Raw genomic sequence first — 24,714 nt, 5'->3', positions numbered from 1 at the left:
TAACGGCTTTCTTAAAGGCCGGCAGGGTGGGAGTAGTTCGAACCTCGGGGGGAAGTTGATTCCACCAGGTCGGAGCCACCACAGAAAAGGCCCTTCCCCGAGGGCCCGCCAGCCGACATTGTCTGGCCGACGGGACCTGAAGGAGGCCGAATCTATGGGACCTCACCGGTCTCTGGGAGCTGTGTGGCAGAATGCGGTCCTGTAAGTAACCTGGCCCTATGCCATGAAGGGCTTTGAAGGTGATAACCAACACCTTGAATTGCATCCGGAGACCCACAGGAAGCCAGTGCAGCTCGCGGAGGATAGGTGACACGTGGGCGTACCTTGGCGCGCCCACAATCGCTCTCACAGCTGCGTTCTGAACCAACTGCAGTCTCCGAACGCCCTTCAAGGGTATTTGCTATTTCAGCTTTTCCCTAGGCTAAAATCTGTAATACTTGGAATGAGAAGACTGGCTATTCTTTTTATAACTCCTTCGAGAGTTCTGGAATGTTTTGCATTAGGTCTAATTTTACTTTTCAAAACCTCCCAAGTATCTGTTAAGAGAATAGCATTATGTTTTTGGTGAGACCTTTTCTTCCTTTTAGTGCTCCATGTTTTTAACCTGTCACTAATTAATTTTGATTCTCAGAGTTTGAACAAAATAGAATGATTTCCTTTGAAACAGAGAGTAGTTATAGAGGGTATAGCTGCAAGGGCAAAAGAGCAGAGTGATCTAACTTTGTATTCTTTCTCTTCCTGTTTCTTTCTTTTTGCTCACAGAAATACAGTTTTTTTAAAAAGAAAATAATGATGGGCAGCCTCAGTAATAGTATCTTCAAATACTACTAGTAGTATTTACAAAATGAAAAGAGGCACTTCTTACCATTCAATGGGACTTGGTTGTGATAAAGGAGCATTTCACTGAGGGAATTTTAATTGCTATTCTGTTTCCAATGATCTCAGTCAGGTGCTTTCATTTTTTTTATTACAGATCCATATTTTATTGAATATTCAAGTTCTAGAAAATTGCTTTAAATGTATGAATGTACTGTATTATTTGGATCCTTTAAATTTAATTTCAGGTTAAATTGTGAAGGGCAATATTGTGAAGGGCAATAAAATAAAAATTTCAATCCTCTAGAGAGATGAAGATTAAGATACAATGGGTCAATGGCAAAATGGGGACAAAATTGCCCCTTAGGCACTTAATAATTAAAAATGAAACACAGTCTGAATTGTCAAGAAAACTTCATTGTGCAATTAAATAAGATATTAGTAATTGCCTAATTTCAAAATATTGGCCTTCATAGTCATTTTATTGAAATATACTTTATTATTTAAACATCCATAAAAAGTATAGCTCATATTTTCATTGTCATTGTTGTTTTAAGCAAACCACGCTTTTCTACAAAGTTGGTGAAAATAATGTGATAGTCCTGAAACCTCTCAAGTTTAACGTTCTGTTTCTGTGGCCAATAATTAGGGTCCAGTGGAGGACCCAAAGCAGCAGATGAGTGCTCCCAATTGGAATTGCCTCTTAGAGAAGTATTGTCTCTAGACATCATGACAAGAGCTATCGATAGGCTTTTTCTCCACAATTTTCTCTAATCTCTCTCACCGAAAATGACCTTTCTGTTTTAATTACTTGCTATACTTTTTCAGCTATGCTTCTGTAACATTCAAAAATTGGCCAGACATGCCACATGGGTACAAAAGAGTTGCAGCAGAAGGCAATTATAAGTTTATCAAATAATTTCACCGTTTCTTTTCTTGTGTGTCATACTTAGTTGTAGCCAAGTTGTTGCCTCTGATTCTGTTGTAGAGATACGCAAAATTGTATGTTTTTCATCGAACGTTGTTGGCTTGCAAAGGTTCTTGACCTCTCTTGTAGCTTGAACTGGGCGTCGTAGTCTTTCCATGTGCAAAAGCATTTTCTGAGGAGAGACATTTTCAGTTTGAGGTCTTGTTATTTGAGGGGGGAGGGGTTTCCCTTCAAGCCTTCACTACAAGCTTTGACGCTCCTGACAAAAAGTTTTCTGTTTCTCATTACAAGAAGTTGCGCCTGAAGCAGCAGGATACCAAATCCTAGGGAATCTGTTGGACTGCATTGAATTTCTCCAGTGGAATCAATCTACTGCTTGACTGCTTCCACAGTTCTATTTTCCTTTTCTCAGTTCTGAGGGAAAAGAAATATTCATATTGTTACCTGCAGGGAATAACCTGAAAAACAAGCCATCCATACAAATCGGAGGTGGTATGGGTTCCTTTAAAGAGGTTTAAAGTATTGGACTAAAACCATTTTAACTTCAGGGATTGTATTTACTGTGAGTATTCCCATTAAGTGACCAGTGGGGTGCATTTCCACTATAGTGTGCTAAGTGCAGTTTTTGAACATGTTTTCATTGCAGACATTGCTGGGCTTTCAGTATTTATTTAAAGGCCATACTAAGCTATCACTCAGATAAATATAATGATGGACTTTGTGGTGTAGATTCACACTACAATGCACTTGGCAAATTGATTACCAATATAACTTGGTCCAGAAGATTAAGAGTTCTTTATAGTAGTTCAAAGCCTAAAATTCCACTTGCATGAAGCATACTAAAAGGAAGTTCTGTAGAATTTAGAAATCCAGAAAACAATTAATTGTGTTGGTTTTCATCACAGTGATAAGTGGCTGATCATGAGTAGTGAAAATTGAATGAGATCTTTCCTTATAAAGCTTTTTTATTATGAGGTCCTCTTATATTTTGGCAGTTACACACAAACTAACATAGTCAACCCAAGCCTGTAGAATATCTCTTTTAATCTAGAGGTGAAAAAAATCATGTGCTCTCAGATATTTAGCTGACATGTTGGAATTATTGAGAACTCATTTATATTTCTTCTTCTTCTTCTTGTGCCATATCTGTTATTGGACATTGGCGATCATGTTGGCGATCATGATCATAGGAATATAAAAAAGAACAGATTTTACACAACTAACCAGATTGGATTCTGATTACTCAAAATCACCAATACTGGGACTGATAGCAAGAAAGTCCATGGCCTTTATCTTCTTCTTCTTCTTCTGAGGCTTTACACTATTTAAGTAAATTATATACACAGCAGAATACATTTGGAGACTCTATACAAAACTAGTTTATATTCAGGAAGTTGTGATAGAAAATTATGTTAGGATTAGTTATATTGAATGTATATACTTTAGGTGAGCAATCCAGTTTTGAAGGGCTGCATGAGATTCAGGGCACATGAAACGTGGGGCTGGGCTTATGTGCTTGCCTTTCACATCTGCCACATGAACCTGGAAAAATTTGCATGTGGTTCAAGGCAGAAGTCCCCAACCTTTTGGTCATCAGGGACCGGTTCCGTGGAGAGAGGTTTTTCCACGGACCGGAGGGTGTGTGGTTTTGTGTGCTGCCTGCATCCCATGGATGGAGCTTTGCTTGTTTGTGTGGACTGGTTGCTGGCATGCTGCGGCCCGGTACTGGTCCACAGACGGGGGGGTTGGGGACCCCTGATTTAAGTTTTTTCCACAAATGCTATGCATAGGTTCAAATACATATTTGAAGTTCAACAAGAATTCTAATAAGTGAGTATCTCTAGAATTGCTGGAAAGGAATTATTTGTGAATATTAAAATGCTAAACAAGATAGAAAAGGTAAATCCTGTTCTTGAAATTATGTACTAATTAAAATTGTTTTTCAACAGAGCTGCACAGGTTATCAATGGGTTTCCAGGTACAATTCAATGTGCTGATGGTTATCTATTAAGTCCTGGTTGGCACAGAGGCTGGATATTTGTGCGATGCAATCAATAAACAGTTCAAACCTAAAAGAGAAGCATAATGCTTGGGAAAATATAATGCAGGCAAATTTAATTTTACTTAAAATAATTTTTATTATTTTATTATTTTTATTTATTATAAATAAAATTTACAAAAAGAATCAAAACAATGCAAGCCCTTATTACTTTGATTTCTCTTTAGGTCAGATAAATCTTTCAACTTACTGAAAAGAATGGAAGACCTTCATTCTTAAATGATTATCATATTTGAATCTGTATACAGTATTTGTCATGATAACCACACAGGTAGTTCTTTGACTTATGACCACAATTTTAGCCCATAATTTCCATTGCTAAACTAGGCAGTTGTTAAGTGAGGCATTTTACTGACTTTTTGCTATGGTTAAGAGAATCACTACAGTTGTTAAGTGAATTATGCGGTCCTTAAATGAATCTGGCTTCCCCAGATTCATTTGCTTGTCAGAAGCTCCCTAGGAGGGTTGCAAATGACAACCCCAGCCCTCTGGGAGGCTACAACCATGACAAATACACGCTAGTTGCCAAGCACCTGAAGTTTGATCACGTAACTGTGGGGATGCTGCAGTGGTCATAAGTGTGAGAACTGGCCATAAGACACTTTTTCAGTGCCATTGTAACTTAGAATGGCCACTAAACAAATGGTTGTAAGTTGAGCACTATCTGTATTTGCCTGTGCAGAAGTAGAGCTTGGTATGATTTGTGATGTTAATTTAAACAAACGTTAGATATTGTGACAGGGAATTGAGGAGCTTTTGTGGATGGTTGAATAAAACATACAGTATTAAGTGGTATTTTGGCCACATGGAAATGTTTCACATCTACTAAATCTGTTGCAGAAAAACAAAAAGGCAAAGGAAGTAGTTCCTAACAGTAAATGAAAGGGAAAATACTGTTCTTGCTTGGGATTTGCAGAATCTATTTCATATTTATAGTCTGCAGAGAAAATGCCCAAGTCATTAAATGCAAGAATGAGCACCAGACTAGAGTGGGAAGAAAAGTGTAGGAACTCACAAGTTACACATTGAAAAATATGTGTCAAAAATACTTCTTATAAGAAAACATATTTTGAATTCAGCAAAACAGATTTTGAACTGAGCTAAATGAAGAATGGATGTGCTATTAGCCTAGAAGACACTGATCTTTTTATAGAGCCAAGTTTTAAGAATATGCTTAAAATCCCATTTGCAGTCCTTGACATCTCCAGCTAAAAGATCTTGGATAGAATAGTTGGAGAGGAAAATACTCCTCTGTCATCTGCTGTCAGCTGGAACAAATGATACAGCAGTGGATGGTAACTTCTACTGTGAATGGAAACTGGCGTGCTACCCATAATTTAATTCTGGAGTTCTCTTTGTTCTTTCTCCCATTTGTGAACAAAGCCATAATTATGAGAAATAATTCTTGAAATGTTCATTGTTGATGAAATGGCAGAAGCCTTTTCATCACTTCATCTCCCATTTGCTTTTGCACCTCATGGGAGAATATTTAGAGAATCCAACTTTGTCTAAAAGTCTGGCTGCCAATAGGTAGAGAAATAAATTGTACTCTTAATAGTAATAAGCTTTTCTGATAGCAGGATATCCCATTATATCTGAAACAAGTATCAGTGCAATAAAATCAATTCTAAAATGGAGAGCAAAACTGTTGCATCCTGTTTAACTCCAGGGTTTCATTGTATAAGGCCTGAGGCCTTTCAAATCACATGTCATTTTTAAGTCATTTTATAAAAGGCCAGGGCTGCCTACCTCTCTTTCTCCAGAAACCGCTGCTTTTGTCAGTCAGCTTTTAAACTGCACAGCAGTGCTGCCCAATTGTCGATTTAGGATGGAGAGCATGTGATATCTTTAAAAAGATAATATTCTGCCAACATAATCTTGTCCTTATCTCTATCCTGTCTGGATTCTGAATGACTGGTCTGCATATTCTCTCTGTGGCATGTCTGCCTTCTAGGTAACATTCCCAGGTTTGGACAGATACCAAAAAAGAGAAGACTTGCTATAAATGGCTACAAAGGCACACAAGTATTGCCCTGTTATTCTTCACCTGCATAGCTGAAAACTTTCAATTTGTTTGATATATGTTGAAAACCAATAATTATCTCCCTTCTATGATTGTCATATATGAATTATGTTCCTAAAAGTTTAGTGTTGCATTTACAGAAGAGCATAAGACCTACAGAAAGGAAGTCCACTATTGTTATGCTGATTGACATACATTCAGTATATTTTTGTAGTGATATGTTAATTGTTAGTGATAATGTAGTAAATAATTATATATGTAAACAATATGATGAATACATGACTATCTTCCTTGGTAATTGCTGGTTTCTTGAAATCAACTTCCCTGGGTCAGTTCTCAAAAATGGCCCCAAAATGATAAGAATAGCACGTCCCAGTGTCCTAGTTTTCTTATTAGTGTTCTCATTGTGAGAGGAAGAACCGAAATTTCTCACTGTGTTTAAATGTTGATACTTAGTGTGTTCCGGTCCTTTTAAAATAAGTGACTAGAATTAAAGTAGACCTCAAGACTGTATTTTGTGAATTTCCAGGTCTATTCCCTCCTTACTTATTTGGATCACTGACAAATCTTCAGCAGACCTTGTTTATATCAGATTTACAAAAGAGGCTCATGGCAGCACTGGTGACAGTTATATTTTATACAGAGATACCTTCATCTGATACCAAAGTGAAGTTAAGGCATTGTTTCTGTACAATAACATTGCCCAAACTTGCGATTAAGTGGTTACTGAGTTCCATTTCCTTATAAGAACATGTGTAAGAACCAAAGAATGTATACCTCAAGTGAACTAAGCATTAATCTGTCAGCAGCCTAAGTGTGTTTAGGATAGGGCAGTGGAAATATGCAAAAGGGTGACACTTGAGTATATTTTCTGAGAAGCATTTAGGAGCAGATGGAAGCTGTAAGGAGACTGATTCATCAAAGTATTTAGGATACATCTCTTTTCATTAGTTAAATCTTTCTTTGTATGTACTTAAACATGACCACATAATTGTGGTTCTGAAATAAAGCAAAAGTAACTAGTTCTAGAAAAGGATTAGTTTGTGTGCTCAAGCAAGGCTATAATAATTGTTTTCTTATAAACTATTTTTTTCCCTTTCTTGAAATAAAAATCTGTTCTACAGGGCAGAGTGTTTAAGAAATCCTGTTTTAGAAAGATGAGATTTTAAAATGGAAGTGCATTGGAGGTGAAACTGAAACACACCTTGTCAATTTGCAAACACCAACTACCCCTATTGTTTTAATTTGGAAAAAAAAGAGAGATTGACCAGCTGAATTAAGCAAAGCCAAGGTCATTTGGTACCCACTGTTTTTTTTTTATCCAAAAGGATTGAAATCTTTCATCTATCTTTTCTCACAGATGCATGTCACTCTACCAACAGTGCATGATTAAAGTGAAAGTTATTGAAGACAGTGAGATTTATTTTAAAGTATAAAAAGGAAAGAAACTCATGTAACCTTTGGTTGCAGGATTTGTTGAAAACAGAAAGGAAGAAAAACCTTGGTAAATGTTATTGAGAGTTCAGGCAAATCAGATATTTTGTTTTAAATTTTCCTCAAACTAATTGGAGGAATCTTCTTCAGCAAATAAGTAAATCATATCTAATTCAGTATAATTCAATAGTTAATTCTGTATAAAAGATTATGGAAATGAAAGATTTTTTAAAAATGCCTAGCTTAAATTCTTCCTATACAGTTATGTCATGTCCAAGAGGGATCTACATTGAAGAAAGGGGTAATATCCCTGACAGTATGCAAATTTCCATTGTAATTCTGATTCAGTCTCATAGTTGAAGAGCAAAACCTAGGGCGGATAACATAGAAGGAGTTCTCTGTTGAGGTAAATGAATCAAAGTAATTAAATAGAGTTTGGAGGACACAGTCTCATATGACTGTATGAAATTTTTAAAAAAACATTGGCTCCCAATATTTTTAAAACTAGTCACAACTTTTCATTTGTTAATCTCTCATCAAGTCTTCATGTGGAATAGGCCTGTTCCTTGCCTTCTGAACACCGTGTTCTCTTTCTCTTGTTCTCTGTTATAATCAGGATATTATATCAAATTATTTGGATATTTCAGAATGTGAAAAGGAGATTTACGTCAAATGAGGTGCTAAACTATAGCAGGAAAACATAACTTTCATCAGCTTGTGGGGCCATGCTAGTTTTTACAGAGCATGGTTAGGACTAACTCAAGAGGGAGTGAACCTGGGGCCACTTTTTAACAGGTATTGGCATTTTAATTTTAATGTAATATTGGGTTATTTTAATTTTAGTTTATTTCTTTGGAAGGTAATACTATTTTTGTTAAACCCTGGAACTTTGTTTTTCATAAAACAATGTAATATAAGGATTGTTATCCAGTTCGAATGCCTTCTGCAGTGTGGAATCCACCCCTCCAAAGGAAATCTTTCCCAGTACTGATCAGCTCAGAGATTCCATCTGCTGATTTAAAAATGCTGCAGTATTTGCTTTCTTTTGGAAGAGAATGTTTGAAAGAATGGATCATTTCAAGAAAAACCCAAACTGGCAAGAAAAGCGGGAAATAAAGCATGGGGGAAGGGGGGGGTACGTAGTTAAGGAGACAACAGAAGCAGTAAATATATCAGGAAGTCCCAAGATCAAAGCATACCAAGAATAGAAAATAAGGTAAGACATAATAGTTTAATTGAGGAGATTTAGAGGGACAGCTTCCATAGGAAAGGCAAAAGAAGAAGTGGAGGGAAAGCACTGTGGAGAAATAGAAGGGGGTGGGGAAATTGAAGGACTGGGGGTTGGGGTCCATCAACAAGCATTGGGAGTTGTTACAGACCATCCTAGACATTCTTGCATTCCTGTCTCCTAGAAGCTGATAGATATGAACAAAGTAGGGAACAATGTCTATAGAGATTCTCAGGCATCCAGGTCATCTAAAACTGAAGAAACAATATGGATGAGAAGCGAAACATTTTCAAGGTACAAAACCAAGAAAGTCCAGTTGCCTTTCAAACAGCACCTTTGGAAACGTCATTTGAAATATGTCTTTTCCAAAGCCCCTGGATTTAATTCAGCCCATTTTCAAACTCAATCTTTGTTTTGCCAGCTTCCCCCAAACAGCAAATGTGGTTTTGTTATCTTCAATTTACAGAGAAGCAACAGATAGACAGACAATCCTGGGTCTCTTTACAAAAATCCCTTTGGATTGGAAAGAATAAAATGTTTGGAAGAAAGGTGGGGACCTCTATGTGCATTTGAATATGCCTTAAAATGGTGTGTTGCTCCTCATCCTGTCAGTGTCAGACTTAATACCTTGGCTTAGAAGTAAATCACAGACCTTAAGGCACTTAATCTTTAATTCACCTGTTGTGGCTAGACTGGCAAAAGAATCCCAGGAGCATCTTGGCTAGTACAATATCTATATTCCAAGCAAGAATGAAGCCTTAACATGACAGTTCATTGCTCACTCTGCCCCAGCCTTTAAATTGTATGCTACTTTCCAAGGTAATAGGTATTTGGCAGTTTGTTTTGGAGTCTTGTGGGCCATGTTTAGATAACAGTTCCTCTCTAGATTGGGAACTGCTGGTCCACACCTCAACTGTTTCAGCTTTAACAAACAGAATCACATTTGTGACATGAGCAGCTATATAAATCTGATAAATCAGTATAATTAAGCATATTAGTACTCTATATCGGTGGTCCCCAACCTTTTCAGCTTGGTGGCCCAGTCTATTGGGGGGGGGGAAGGTGAGTGGCAGGCACACGTATGTGCACAGCTCCATTTGTGCAAGTAGCAAGCACGAGTGGTAGGCACTTGAGTGGAGAGTGGTTGCCCATTTTTCCCATGGCCTGATTTCAAACAGGCTATTTTGGGGACAGGGACCTCTCTATATATTATTATGTTATATTAGTATTGGATTAGGCCTGGAGAGTTTTAGGTTCAGATTACCTGAATGGAATTTATTGAAAAACGATAATTGTGCATCCATCATAATCTTTTTTAACTTCATTAGGGGGCTGTTGTGGGGATAACATGGAGTAGGAGAAATACTGTGTGCAATGCCATGGTCTCTGGAGGAAATGTGAAATATAAATTCCACATAAACAACTGTAAATAAAGATGTGAAAGAAATATTGCATTAAATATTCAATATTTGTTATTATAAACTGTGGTAAACAGTCGGTATATTCAAGAAATGAACTTGCTGTAATAAACAGTGCACCAGTCTGGAGCATATTCCACCTATGGAGAAGCCGGAAAGCAATCCCCAGCATATGCTCACTGATCTATAATATAATTTTGACACTTAAGTCATTGAGTTAATGTTAATAGTGGCCCCTTTCTAACCAAACCTGTGCTTTGAAAAGAAGAGAGAGAGAGAGAGAGAGAGAGAGAGAGAAAGGAATATTCCTCCCACCTCATCTAATTGTGGTAATAAAATGTAATCCTGTCAAGAAAATGTTCTAGGGATAAGAAAATGGTGTGTTTTTTTAAAAAATTCAACTTGCTTATCTGTACAGAAAAATGTTACGTTGGCTGGATGAGACAAAAAGAGGTAAATAATTAAACATTTTCTACAACTATGTAAATATACTAGTTTTCTGCTGACCACAGGGTAGAATGACAGCTATAATTGATGTTTCAATTCATCTGCAATTACTAACCTTTGGATTACATCCTTCCAAGGGTCTTTCTTTGTGAACAACCTCTGGCTTTCCGTCTAGCATACCAATGGAGTAGGATCCTGGGAGTTAGTTGTTCAATAATACCTGGAGGGCTATAGGTCCCCTGCATCAGCCTAGACAATCATCTTCAAGCAATTAACAGGTGACCTAGTGACATGTGATTTACTAGAAAAACATCTCTGCATTTCTCAGGTTTCTTAATTTGCTGCTTTGAGCTGATAGTTTTCCAATATTGTATAAAACATCTTATTCAGTAACATGTTCTACAGCATATACCGTATATTCCGGCGTATAAGACGACTTTCTAAACACTTAAAATCTTCGCAAAAGTGGGGGGTCGTCTTATACGCCGGAAAAATATTACTCAGCAAGTTTTCTCTTCCCCCCCCCCTCTCTCTCACTCAAAAAGAGTCCTAGGGTTATTATTAAAACCAGCCGATCAACTAAAGATATCTCTGAGAGTACGATAGGCATTATCTGGCTGTTGTGACGGTAAGATTTCCTGGAGGTTTAATCCCCATTCTATAATGCTACATTGCAAACCGTCTCCTCTCTTCTTCCCTCCCTTTTGCATCCCAATTCCTTGCCCACCCCTCCAGAACTGCGGATTGGTAGTGGCCATCCCCTGATTAATTCATTCAAAGGAAGTAGAAAGGGATGGCCCATGTAATGGGGAAGGGGGGAAAAGAATTGTAGGGTGGTTTTTTTATATAATGAAAACAAACCTAAGCATCTGCGTCCATTCGAGGCACTTTTCAGTGCTTCTTCATGCAAGCTTTTCAGCGTTTACCTCTCACTGCCGGTGAGAGTAGCTTGGGGGAGGCGGAGCTTATGGGTCTGGAAGGGGAGGGGTGTCAGCTAAATTCCTCTCGGAGTTAAGAAGCAGGAATGGAGTGGGGACAGAAAACAGCTACACAATCCTTTTGCCCGAGCTTATGCAAGCAGTTTCTCCCCCCCCTGCCTAAATAAACTTGCATGGTGCATTTGTGGTGTTATTTATGACAGATCCTGGCTGGTCAATCTGGCTCCCATCTATAAGTACTGTAGTGCACTGAGTTTTAATAACAAATTAAAAGGAAAGCATTTACTCCCCCCCCCATTACCTGAAAAGGGGGCAACTTATCACATTTATGGAAATGCAAGTTTTCGAAGGGCGAATGCCTTTCTTACTTAGCTTATTAACTGCTTCCTTTCCTTCTTCCCTAAACATTCTGGCTGTCTCCAATTTCATTCTTGGTAGTGTTGCTTTAAAAAACTGCTGAGAAGTCCTTTTGCAGGCAGGGCAATTTTCATCAAGGTGTGTGTGCGATTGACAAGGCAGAGCCTTTGAAAAACAGGCAGGCTTTCTGCTCACTCAGCTTGGAGAGGCTGTGGAGTATTCGCAGGGTGGAAGACTGAGAGGAGGAGATCCCTGTGTGCAGCCTGTTTGCTCCAAGCCAAAGCTTGCTACTGGGGGGAGGGCAATGGAAGGGACCCAGGGAGTCACACGCATGCCTACATGTGCACGCACACACCCTGAGCTACTCATTTGGACTTACAGGTGGCCAATGAGAACTCAGAAACTGTGCTCCCTTTCCCCCTCCCTCATGGAATTAGCTTGTCCATTTTTTCCCTAGGGCCTATACAGGAGTAGGCAACCTTGGCTCTTTTATGACTCATGGACTTCAACTCCCAGAATTCCTGAGCCAGCATAGCTGGCTCAGGAATTCTGGAAGTTGAAGTCCATGAGTCATAAAAGAGCCAAGGTTGCCTACCCCTGGCCTATAAGATGACAGGAAGGGTTGGGCAGGCAGGGAGAGCTGATCCACCCAATCCAAGCAGGCTTTGTATACAACAACCAGCTAAGGTTCATCGCTTGCTGTGATTGGCTGGTTGTTGTATACTGGGTACATACAGTACAGCACCAGTATCTGTACCAGTTCATACAGTACAGCACCAATACATACAGTACAGTATACAAATGTCCAATAGTCAAGACCCTATCATGGCTCCACCAGCAAGAAGAAGGAAATATGAAGCCAGTTTCAAACTTAAAGTTGTAAACTTTGCCATGGAACATAATAACTGCGCTGCTGCAAGACAATATGGAGTAACAGAAAAGATGGTTCGGGACTGGAAGGCAAATGAAAAAGCATTAAAGAGTATGCCAAGGGGTAAGTGTGCATTAAGAAGAGGCACCCCACATTGGCCAGAACTTGAAAAACATGTAGCAGACATGGTGAATGAGCATCGCCAAAACGGTTATGTAGTGACACGAAATAAAATACGTTTGTTTGCACTTCAGTGGGCCAAATCTAACCCAGATCACAGCAACAGATTTAAGGCCACTGCATCCTGGTGTACTAGATTCTTGGAAAGGCATAATATGGTACTGAGGCAAAAGACGAAAATTGCACAAAAATTACCTGCAGATCTTGATAGCAAAGTAATTAGTTTCCATCAATACATAATACAACAGCGCATTAAACATGGCTATGCATTAAGTAGTATTGGAAATATGGATGAAACTCCAATGAATTTTGATATGGTTGGAAATAAAACTGTCCATCAGAAAGGTGAAAAAACAATTTTAATTAAAACAACAGGACATGAGAAGTCCAGTTTTACAGTGGTACTAGCATGCACAGCTGATTGTGCCAAACTGAGACCAATGATTATTTTTAAAAGAAAAACAATGCCAAAACTCAAGTTCCCTGTTGGTTGTTTTGTACATGTGAATGAAAAAGGCTGGCTGGATGAAGAAGGGGTAGAGCTATGGCTTGATAATGTATGGAGCAGGCGACCAGGTGGACTTATTCAAAAACGTAGTCTACTGGTGTGGGATATGTTCAGGGCTCATTTAACTCCCAGCACCAAGCAAAAGCTTGCAAGACTAAACACAGATGTTGCAGTTATTCCTGCAGGATTAACATCGTTAGTACAGCCACTGGATGTATGCCTAAACAAGCCATTTAAAGATCGCATTCGAGAACAGTGGAATGAATGGATGGTTAGTGGCGAAAAGTCATTCACACAAGGAGGAAACATGCGTGCTCCACAATTGGATGTTTTGTGCAAGTTTGTCATAAAAGCCTGGAATGATATTGATGCAGAAACAATAATCAAGTCTTTCAAGAAGTGTTGCATATCAAATTCATTAGATGGTATGGAGGACGACTACTTGTGGCAAGATGAAGAGGAAGCCGAAGCTGAGACCACACCATCTGATACGGAATTCGATCCATACGATGACTGCCTTGCAAATGTATCACAAGATGTCATTGATATTTTTATGATATCAGATGATGAACAGGATGATTTTAAAGGCTTTTAAAGGGAAAGTATCATGCCAGCAAAACCTATAAAAATAGCTTGCAGTTATGATGGGCGTTGCTGACTCGCCAGGGACTTGCCCGGCACGTGCTCTCTCTATTGTTTGTTATCTTCCTCCTATCATCATCAGTTCCAGTTTGGTTGACAGCTTAGAAAACAAATAGCATGGCAGCTCCCATGGGTTTAGTGTCTTATCCTTCCTTTCAGCTTTAGAGTGAATTAGGAAAAGTTTAATCACTTGCACTGTTTTATGTTTACATGTTTGATGACAAACAGCCTTATGTTTATAAGTGACAGTTTTCCTGCTAAGTACCTTTATGCCATAAGCATTTGAATTAAAATTACCATATTGAAATCAAATCTGATGTTTTTTAATTTTTATTTGGTGTGCGTTGAAAGAGGGGTAGTCTTATACGGCGAGTATAGCCCAAACTCTATATTTTAACTGGAAAAGTTGGGGGTCGTCTTATACGCCCAGTCGTCTTATACGCCGGAATATACGGTAGATATGGCTTTCCCTCCTGTTTAAAATTAGGCAGCCAGCAGCATCTCTCAAGAGAACTGTTTGTCTTCTTTACATTTAATTTTGCTTTTGGTAAGCCACAAAGGTCCCCGATGTAACATCCATAACTACACCAATATATATAAACATTGGCTAAAGATATGTCCCGTATGGGAATTTTTATGAACATTGCTACCTTAAAAATATCAAAGACTATGGTGCCTAAAAGTCAATGTTTATTCTAGCACCATTCTTTCTTTCATAGCCCTTAGGCTTGGTAACACATTCATCCATCATGAACCCAAATGTGAGTTGTTTCTTGGTAAGACCTGGAAGTCCCAGACTTCATGACTTCCTTATTGTATACATAGCATTATCCAAAGGAATGTGAAAATCAGCTCACACTATCAGGAGTCTAGTGCGTTCTTTCTGACATACTTTATTAAAAGGCATACGATTTTGTGAATTATAGTTCACTTCATCAAATACATGGAGGAAGAATGATATAAGAATGAGACATGGAGAAAAGGAAAGGATGATTATTACCAGTACCATGTTAAAAATCTATTGTGTATATTGAGATTTCCTAAGATAACCTTTTGTTTCAAAACAGCTACTTTAAGATCTGTAATAGAGTATCCTGGGACGCTAATATGGTCTGTGATTACTTTACCCTTGTGTCCATTGATTCTTTCACACAAAAATCTGATTGGTTATTTCTATGTAGGATCCATAGGAGCATTCTAACTAAAGACACCACATATCACATTGCAGAAAAAGTATGGGAAAGCTTTTCTAATCTTACATGTAAAATTGTTGCAGTTTGTGATGATGTTGTTGGTATACCTGTGAGGGAAAAGCAAGCATCTGTGTTTGTTGCAGAGCCTGGTTCTCATATTAGCACAATTTATTTTGTTATTTCCTTTGCTGGTGAGAACCTGCTTCAGGTTAGGTGGTTATCTTTACCATCTTAAGTGCAGTATTGTTGTCCAGTATGGGTTGTAGCTTATTATGACTGAGTGATTTGAGCGGTGAGCTGTAAATGACAACCAGTTTTGTTTTGCTGTGGTACTATTAGATTCCTCCTAATTTTCTGCTAGCATAAACTAATATGGATTTTCTCCTAAACTAGCTTTCATTATATATTTTCCCTTTTCATAACTGTTCTTAATAAATATCTGCAACTAATTTTACAAAAATAATTTTAAACATTTGCATTATCTTATGGGATAATATTTCATTATTTTTCTATCTTTTTCAAAAAGAATAGAATCATTTATTAAGAATGTAAGTTAAAAAAGCAGTACTAAAAAGAAAAGTATAAAAGTAATAAAAAGGTGATACTAAACAATTTTGCTGCTATGTGCTATCCAGTTGTTTCAATAGGACAAACTAACATTTTATGTTGTTGTTGTTGTTGTTAATTGCGAAGTCGTGTCCGACCCATCGCGACCCCATGGACAACGTTCCTCCAGGTCTTCCTGTCCTCTACCATCTTCTGGAGTCCATTTAAATTCACACCTACTGCTTCAGTGACTCCATCCAGCCATCTCATTCTCTGTCGTCCCCTTCTTCTATTGCCCTCAATCTTTCCCAGCATTAGGCTCTTCTCCAGTGAATCCTTCCTTCTCATTAGGTGGCCAGTAAGTATTTGAGTTTCAACTTCAGGATCTGGCCTTCTAAAGAGCAATCAGGGTTGATCTCTTCTAGGACTGACCGGTTTGAACGCCTTGCAGTCCAAGGGACTCGCAGGAGTCTTCTCCAGCACCATAGTTCAAAGGCCTCAATTCTTTTGCACTCAGCCTTTCTAATGGTCCAACTTTCACAGCCATACATTGCAACTGGGAAAACCATGGCCTGGACTATACGCACTTTTGTTGGCAGGCTGATGTCTCTGCTTTTTAGAATGCTGTCTAGATTTGCCATAGCTTTCCTCCCCAGGAGCAAGCGCCTTTTAATTTCTTGGCTGCAGTCCCCATCTTGAGCCCAGAAAAATAAAATCTGTCACTACCTCCATTTCTTCCCCATCTATGTGCCAGGAATTGAGAGGACCGGATGCCATGATTTTGGTTTTCTTAATGTTGAGTTTCAAGCCAACTTTTGCACTCTCCTTCTTCACCCGCATCAAGAGGCTCTTTAGTTCCTCTTCACTTTCTGCCATTAGAGTGGTATCATCTGCATATCTTAGGTTGTTGATATTTCTCCCGGCAATCTTAATTCCAACTTTTGATTCATCTAGCCCTGCCTTTCTCATGATGTGCTCTGCATATAAGTTAAATAGGCAGGGCGACAGTATACAGCCTTGCCGGACTCCTTTTCCAATTTTGAACCAATCAGTGGTTCCGTGTCCAGTTCTCACTGTTGCTTCTTGACCCGCATATAGGTTTCTCAAGAGACAAATGAGATGGTCTGGTACTCCCATCTCTTTAAGAACTTGCCACAATTTGTTGTGATCCACACAATCAAAGGCTTTTGCATAGTCAATGAAGCAGAAGTAGATGTTTTTCTGGAACTCCCTAGCTTTCTCCATGATCCAGCGTATGTTGGCAATTTGATCTCTAGTTCCTCTGCCTCTTCAAATCCTGCCTGTACTTCTGGTAGTTCTCGATCCACATACTGCTGGAGTCTAGCTTGTAGGATTTTAAGCATAACTTTACTAGCATGTGAAATGAGTGCAATGGTGCGATAGTTTGAACATTCTTTGGCATTGCCTTTCTTTGGAATTGGAATGTAAACTGACCTTTTCCAATCCTGTGGCCACTGTTGAGTTTTCCAAATTTGCTGGCAAATTGAGTGTAGCACTTTTACTGCATGTCTTTTAAGATTTTGAATAGCTCAGCTGGAATACTGTCACCTCCACTAGCTTTGTTGTTGCTCAGATTTTCTAAGGCCCATTTCACTTCACATTCTAGGATGTCTGGTTCGAGGTCAATGACCATCTCATTGTGGTTATCTGGGATGTTAAGCTTATTCTTGTATAGTTCTTCTGTGTAGTTTTGCCATCTCTTCTTAATCTCTTCTGCCTCTGTTAGGTCTCTGCCATTTTGGTCCTTTATCATGCCCATCTTTGCATGAAACGTTCCCTTCATATCTCCAATTTTCTTGAAGAGATCTCTGGTCCTCCTATTCTGTTGTTTTCTTCTATTTCTTTGCACTGTTCATTTAAGAAGGCATTCTTATCTCTTCTAGCTACTCTCTGGAATTCTGCATTCAATTGGGTGTATCTTTCTCTTTCTCCTTTGCCTTTCACTTCCCTTCTTTCCTCAGCTATTTGCAAAGCTTCCTCAGACAGCCATTTTGCTTTCTTGCATTTCTTTTTCTTTGGGATGGTTTTAGTTGCTACCTCTCTTGTACAATGTTGCGAACTTCCTCCATAGTTCTTCAGGCACTCTGTCTATCAGATCCATTCCTTAAATCTATTTGTCACCTCTACTGTATATTCATCAGGAATATGATTTAGTTCATACCTGAGTGGCCTAGTGCTTTTCCCTACTTTTTTCAATTTAAGCCTAAATTTTGCAACGAAGCTCATGATCTGAGCCACAGTCAGCTCCTGGTCTTGTTTTTACTGACTGTATACAGCTTCTCCATCTTTGGCTGCAGAGCCATAGTCCAATCTGATTTCTATGTTGACCGTCTGGTGATGTCCATGTGTAGAGCCGTCTCTTGGGTTGTTGGAAAAGAGTGTTTGTTATGACCATTGTATTCTCTTGACAAAATTCTATTAGCCTGTGCCCTGCTTCATTTTGTACTCCAAGGCCAAACTTGCCTGTTATTCCGGTTATCTTTTGGCTTCCTACCTTAGCATTCCAATCCCCCATGATGATAAGGACATCATTTTTTGGTGTTAATTCTATAAGGTGCTGTAGGGCTTCATAGAACCGGTCAATTTCATCCTCTTCAGCACCAGTGGTTGGGGCATAGATTTGGACTATTGTGATATTGAATGGTTTGCCTTGGATTCGAATTGAGATCATTCTGTCATTTTGGGATTGTATCCCAGTATTGCTTTTCCTATTCTTTTATTGACTATGAAGGCTACTCCATTTCTTCTGAGGGATTCTTGCCCACAGTAGTATACCTGATGGTCATCTGAGTTAAATTCACCCATTCCTGTCCATTTTAGTTCGCTGATTCCTAAGATGTCGATGTTCAGTCTTGTCATCTCTTTTTTGACTACGTCTAGCTTGCCTTGATTCATGGATCTTACATTCCAGGTTCCTATGGAGAAAAAATCTTTACAGCATCGGACTTTCCTTTCACCACCAGATATATCCACAGCTGAGCGTCCTTTCGGCTTTGGCCCAGTCACTTCATTCTTTCTGGCGCTACTAGTACTAGCCCTCTGCTCTTCCCCAGTAGCATGTTGGACACCTTCCGACCTGAGGGGCTCATCTTCCAGCGTCATATCTTTTTGCCTTTTAGTACAGTCCATGGGGTTTTCATGGCAAAGATACTGGAGTGGTTTGCCATTTCCTTCTCCAGTGGATCACATTTTGTCAGAACTCTCTGCTATAATCTGTCCGTCTTGGGTGGCCCTGCACGGCATAGCTTATAGCTTTATTGAGTTACGCAAGCCCCTTCGCCACGACAAGGCAGTAATCCATAAAGGGATTTTACATTTTATGTAACAGAATAAATGTTTAATGTTATTGTTTCTGTCTTGTCTGGGCAGCTATCTTTTTAACAATGTTTTTAAAGTACATATTTGTACTTTATTGTACAATATTATAAGCTTCCCAGAATCTTTTCGGAATCCAACAAACAAATAATCAGAAAAAAATGTCAAATTCAGTTAGCCCTCAAAGTTCTCTGAAATGATTACCGTCGGCTTATTCATTATGTAATAGCAATATTTATTTCAGTCAGAAATTCATTCTGGAAAAAAAATTGTTTCCTGCCAACAGTCTCAAAAGCAAGACTTATGGAAAAAAAATTATGGGAGATCTTACCTTCCCATCTTATTTATTCATTTATATTTTATTTATAGTCTCCTTTTGTACTTTAGTGAGTAGTCATGGCTAGCTTCCATTCTTCATAATCCCAGAACGCTCTTTAGGAATATATAATGCTGATTATTTAGGGCAGAAATGAGAGATTACTACTGTCAGTATTTTCCTGAACTAGTCAGTCAGCCAGTCAGTCAGTTTATTAGCTGCCTTACTCCAAAGGACTTTGGGCAGCATACAAAACTGGAAAATCCATAAAAATAGATAAAACATCAAGCCAAACAGACAGCCTAACTAAAATAATCAGACACAATTACAAGTTTTAGCATCCATTCTGTGTAGAAATGCTTGGAACTGAAGTTTAGCAGCCCCTAAATCCCTGATTTAGATCTTAGATGAATGAAATGCAAAATTCTTGAACTGAGTGTGGTTATTAACTTTGAGCTAATAAAACTCTTTTAAATTTGGATCATACAATTGCTGCGGGTAGCTCTAATTAATACCATATTTTGAACCTGTTGTGCTGTAATTTCTAATGTAAGAATTTTCCAAGACAAGCAAGGATTTCAACATGCTATAATAATCTCATCCATATGTGTCAAAGATATTAATAATATTTACTCTGTATATGTATCTGTGTACAGCTTTTAAAGGTGAAAACAACTACAAGTGTGAGAGTTTCAACTTTTGCTTCATCTTTAATTATTGTGAAATAAACACACAGCTAATTTGTATGACTTTAATAATTAATAGAAATTACAATTTAATGTTCAACAAGAGGAATTATATTCTGCGCACCATCATAAACTTAGTGCTGTTGATTCGGCTGCTGCATATAAAAGATTGTCTGGTTCTTTTTGAAGATGGCTGAACTGAGGTTAGAATTTTTCCAATTATAAATGGGAAATTGTTCATTCTTGCTGCTGCTGGGACTGGTTTGTCCATTTCTGTGAGGTTTAGCACAGAAATTCTTATAATAAAATGCAAGGGAAAGTGTTGTGTTGGGCAAAGTTGATATATTCAGTCAATCATTAGTAAGATTGCACCATTAATAAATCCCACGGTTCAGTGGAGCTTATTCTTAAAATAGCATGAACTGGAGACAGCATCTTTAGTTTCATCAATTTTTGGATTTTAATGTAGGATGGCTGTGGCATTAATGAAATAAAACGGGAGGATGTGATGTACTTGTGCTGGTTGATTGTTCCTACCATAGCCAGGAGATTAACACTCTCTTTGTGAACCCATCATTCCTTTATACCTCAGTGAACAGAATGACTTCTGCAGAGAGTCCTGTTCCTGTTTGTTCATTCATAGGCTGCTTTATGTTTGCACACTCTCCACTTTGAACTTGTTAGGTCAGTAGCCTCACAGCTGTAAATTAGAAAGTGAAAGAGCTGCAAGCTTACTAGAGTGTGTTTGGAAGAAAGTCTGCTCCATGTGTTGTCAAACGTCCATCTCAATTGTTTTTGCATCTGAATGTCTCTCTAGTGTAGCTCCATGTCAATGTAATTTTGTACAAGCAGAGCAGAATTTCGACTGATTTAAATAAGCAAATGGTACAACTTAGATAGGTAGTTTCAAAGGAGAACTCAGGAAAGTCATTGCATGTGATTTGGGCAGCCATATAAATTTGTTTAATAAATAAATAATAAAAACTATTTCTTATTTTAGGCATGAAAACTTGTTTTATAAACTGATTTAATTAGAGTATAAGCATGCACAAACTCATGTACAATGATGGAAAGATGTAGAAATGAAGAATATTTTTTCAGTGTTATGACTGTATGTGTCATAGCTTTATGCACTTCATATTCATAGAACTACCACATAAATTGTCATGAAATATATGATAATTTATATGGTATATGACAGAAAAGAGAATAACTTCTTGGAAAAAGCATCCAGATCCAAAATTTCTAACTTCATTTTTTAAATATTTGTATTTTAAAAAAAATGTTTTATATCTTTGCAAAACTCTATAAAAAAATATCAGTCCATTTGTTCATCAACAAACTGAAGTCTTGCAATAAGATGGCGTTCCCCAAAATGCAAGGTAACAAATGAAAAGCAAAAACATAGAAATGTGCCAGGACATGAAACAAGCAATTTATATCTTTTTAAAAAAAACCTGAAATGTTCCTGAGCTGAAGGAATTTGTGGAAAAATACAGATAGTCCTTGATTAACAACAATAATTGGGACTGGAATGTCATATGACCACATTCCACAGCAAGGCATACCCCATTGCCATCATTAAGCAATGATCATAAGTTGTTCATCAAGGACCTCTTTGCAATTCCTGCTAGCTCCCAACGAGCAAGTCAGTGGGGAAGCCAACAGGTGGCTCACAAGCAGACTGAAGGGTGGGTAAGTGGTTGCTGCTACCTGGTGGTTACAGCAATGCCAGGGTGACCACTACCAGGTGTCAGTGCTGCAAATACTGTATATTCTTGCTTTGACAATATGCAAAACTGTCTGGCATTTATTGGGTTAATACTTAGCTTAGACTGGGCGGGGGAAAAAGCCCGGGAAAGAAAGAGGAAGTAAACGTTTGACCTTCTCACTAATTGGATAATGTGACCTGTGACTGCATGAGAAGGGAGGGGTTGAGCAAGGAAAGCTTGATGCCAGCGACAGGAAGTTCAGATTCTGGCATCAACCAGTCCATCATGGTGACCGGCAAAACTGTAGCTCTGAAAATAAAGATTTTAGGAAACATGCCTGAAAGTTCTTTGAAGTGTTTCATTAGTCGGAACCTGTGACATCATGCCAGAATCCCACACTCTTCTCAAACGATCGGTGTTCCGATATCTAACAGCTGCCTCTATGCCTAAGAGAAGCTGGCAAAGTTTCGGGGGAGATCTCATTATGGAGAAAGAAAGATTGCCTGAAACCAGCCCCGTAGCTGCAACAGTTTCCCCCGGGGGGGAAAGCGACAGCCAGCAAGCCGGGGGAGAGAGAAATTTGGCAGATTTCCCAGCTGAGAGCGAAGACTTCAAAAGCAGAATGGACAGATAACACAGTTATGGGTGAGTCGTTGGAAGGATTTCAAAACTTAGAAATGAGAAACAGAAAACAGTTCCTACAAAGTGAAGCCTTCAGCCCTCCTGATACAAATGTTTCTGCCATGGGCTCCAGCCCTAAGAGAGAGAATCCCAGTTCGAATCCTCTGCAGCAAAGGGGAAATTGGGTTCCCCAGCAAGTGGCTGATCCATGTCCTCTGAACTTATCACAGCTAATAGAGGCCTTGCAATGTCTTGGGGTGGTACGGAAGCCAGGAAATCAGCAGCTGGGGGGAGAACAGCCACAGCAAGGAGGTTGGCCACAGCCCCCAAACGTGCAACCCCTGGGCATAAATCTGCAGCCAGGTTGGGGCCTACAGCAACTGGGGTGGCCACAAGAGCGATGGGGAGCCCAGCAGGAAGCCTGTCAGACCCTGCCTTTGCCGGTCAGAGACCCCAACCCTGAAGAGAGGGTGAGTTCCAGTCTGAGGCATCTGCAGCAATGGGTAGATGGGCTTCCCCAGCAGATGAATGATCAGCAGCAGCAGCAGAGGGCACCACCACCCCCTGTAGTCCAACAACAGAGAAGACCACCACAACCCGCACTTGCGCAGCCACCATTGGGAGGCCTACAGCAGCAGGGGGTACCATCCAACCCCGCTGGCCAGCAGCAGAGGGCCCAGCAGCCATGGAACCAGCCCCAGTGGGGGCCACAGCAGCCTGTGTTCGCACCACCCTTCAATGCAACGTTCGATGGGGACCCAGAGAAGCTGATTTTTTTCCTCAACCAAGTGCGTTCTCATTTAAATCGCTGGGCCTATCTCTATCCGGAACCAGGGGCCATGGTTGACGTCATTGCGGCCAACCTGGAGGGAGAAGCATCTGAATGGCTGAACAATCTATATAGCGAGCAAGCCCTCGAATTGGAGGATCCCCATCTCTTTCTCTTAGGACTGAGAGAACGATTTGAAGACCCATCCATCGGCCTCAAAGCAGCAGGACAAATTCACAAAATAAAACAAGCAGAGAGGCCTGCCCTGGAGTACGTGCGAGAGTTCCGCAAGATGGCAGGTCGAATAGAAGGGTGGCCTGAGCAGTCCCTCATCCATCACTTCATCGAGGGATTAGATGATCACCTCTCCCAGGCTTGCATCTATCGAGAAGTACCTGATCGGCTGCAGGAGTGGTACCAGACAGCCGTGAAGCTGGATGTTAAGCTCTCTTGCTATAAAAGGCAGCCCCCAAGGACTCGCAAACAGCTCCAGAGCTTTCTGGGTTTTGGCAACTTTTATCGTCAATTCATCCCTTCTTTTGCCGAGATTGCCCTTCCTCTTACAGAACTACTCAAAACAGGCAAAGGAGGAGGGAAGCCACGACCGGGCCAACCACTAGCATGGACAATGAGCTGTCAAACAGCTTTTGAGAATTTAAAGAGACTATTTGCAGCCGAACCGGTTCTAAAGCACCCCTGCCCAGGGGAACCCTTTGTGATTCAAGCCGATGCCAGCGATGTGGCGGTTGGAGCAGTGTTACTTCAAAAGAACAAAAATGGAATCCTGCAACCCTGTGCCTACACCTCTAAGAAATTCACTGAGAGCGAGCGAAGATGGGCAATCTGGGAGAAAGAGGCCTTCGCAATTAGGTGGGCGCTATTGAACTGGCGACACTATCTAGAAGGGAGCAAGGTGCCATTTGAGGTATGGACAGATCACAAGAACCTAGAGGCACTGAAAACTCCTCGCAAATTGTCACCAAAGCAAGTACGGTGGGCACAGTACTTTAACCGCTTCAACTTCACTCTAAAGTACATACCAGGAGGAAAGAACTTTCTAGCTGATGCGCTATCCCGGTTACCCCAGTACAAAAGTGAATGAGAGCAGGTTAACGAGGCAATTATTCCCAATCCACAAACTGTCACTCAATTTATGCCTCGCAGGGTCCCCAATCCGGATGACCCTGGAGTGAAGAAAATAAAACGAGAGCTCCTCACTGACCAATGGTTCAAAGATAATCAAGCGTCCCTAACATGCAAAGGGGGGAAGTTATATTTGCCAGAAGCGCTCCGTCTAAATGCGCTCAACCACAGCCACAATGTAAAGCAGGCTGGACACTTTGGATATTTGAAAACCCTACACCTCACCCGCCGGCAATTCTGGTGGCCGGGGCTGAAAAAGGATGTGGAAAACTATGTAAAAAGTTGTACTGTATGTGCCACAATGAAAAGAATCCCGGGGAAAACTCCTGGGTTACTGCAACCCGTGGCAGACCCTTCTCAACCCTGGGAAGAAATAGCTATGGACTTTATAGTGGACCTACCTGAAAGTAAGGGAAATACTGTCATCTGGACTGTGATAGACCTGTTCTCGAAACAGGCTCATTTCATCGCCTGCAAAGGACTCCCATCTGCCCAACGCCTGGCCAAATTGTTCCTGAAACATATCTACCGGCTGCATGGTGC

General features: G+C 39.8%; 1 protein-coding gene and 2 long non-coding RNA genes across 9 annotated transcripts in view; 1 reads left to right on the top strand and 2 right to left on the bottom strand.

Moving 5' to 3' along the window:
* The window catches only part of SMYD3 (SET and MYND domain containing 3), a 326,831-nt gene that overhangs the window by 278,666 nt on the left and 23,451 nt on the right, over positions 1-24,714 (top strand). The window lies entirely within an intron of this gene.
* Positions 310-24,714, bottom strand: part of LOC120300693 — a 43,535-nt gene continuing 19,130 nt past the window's right edge. Inside the window, exon 3 of the long non-coding RNA XR_005554716.1 lies at positions 310-2,158. This is a non-coding gene — a long non-coding RNA (uncharacterized LOC120300693). The remainder of the gene's footprint in view (positions 2,159-24,714) is intronic.
* LOC120300692 lies at positions 7,855-11,272 on the bottom strand. Of its 2 annotated transcripts, XR_005554715.1 has the most exons (4): positions 11,215-11,272; positions 10,469-10,602; positions 9,753-9,911; positions 7,855-8,742 (listed from the first exon to the last, which is right to left on the bottom strand). It is a non-coding gene; the product is annotated as an uncharacterized LOC120300692 (long non-coding RNA). The 2 variants fall into 2 exon arrangements; XR_005554714.1 differs by lacking the exon at positions 11,215-11,272 and having other exon boundaries at positions 10,469-10,789.

Source organism: Crotalus tigris, unplaced genomic scaffold, assembly GCF_016545835.1.
Source record: "Crotalus tigris isolate CLP2741 ecotype Arizona unplaced genomic scaffold, ASM1654583v1 scf7180000024349.2157984, whole genome shotgun sequence".
In the NCBI taxonomy this organism is placed as follows: Eukaryota; Metazoa; Chordata; class Lepidosauria; order Squamata; family Viperidae; genus Crotalus; species Crotalus tigris.
This window is presented reverse-complemented; position numbering and strand designations above follow the sequence as displayed.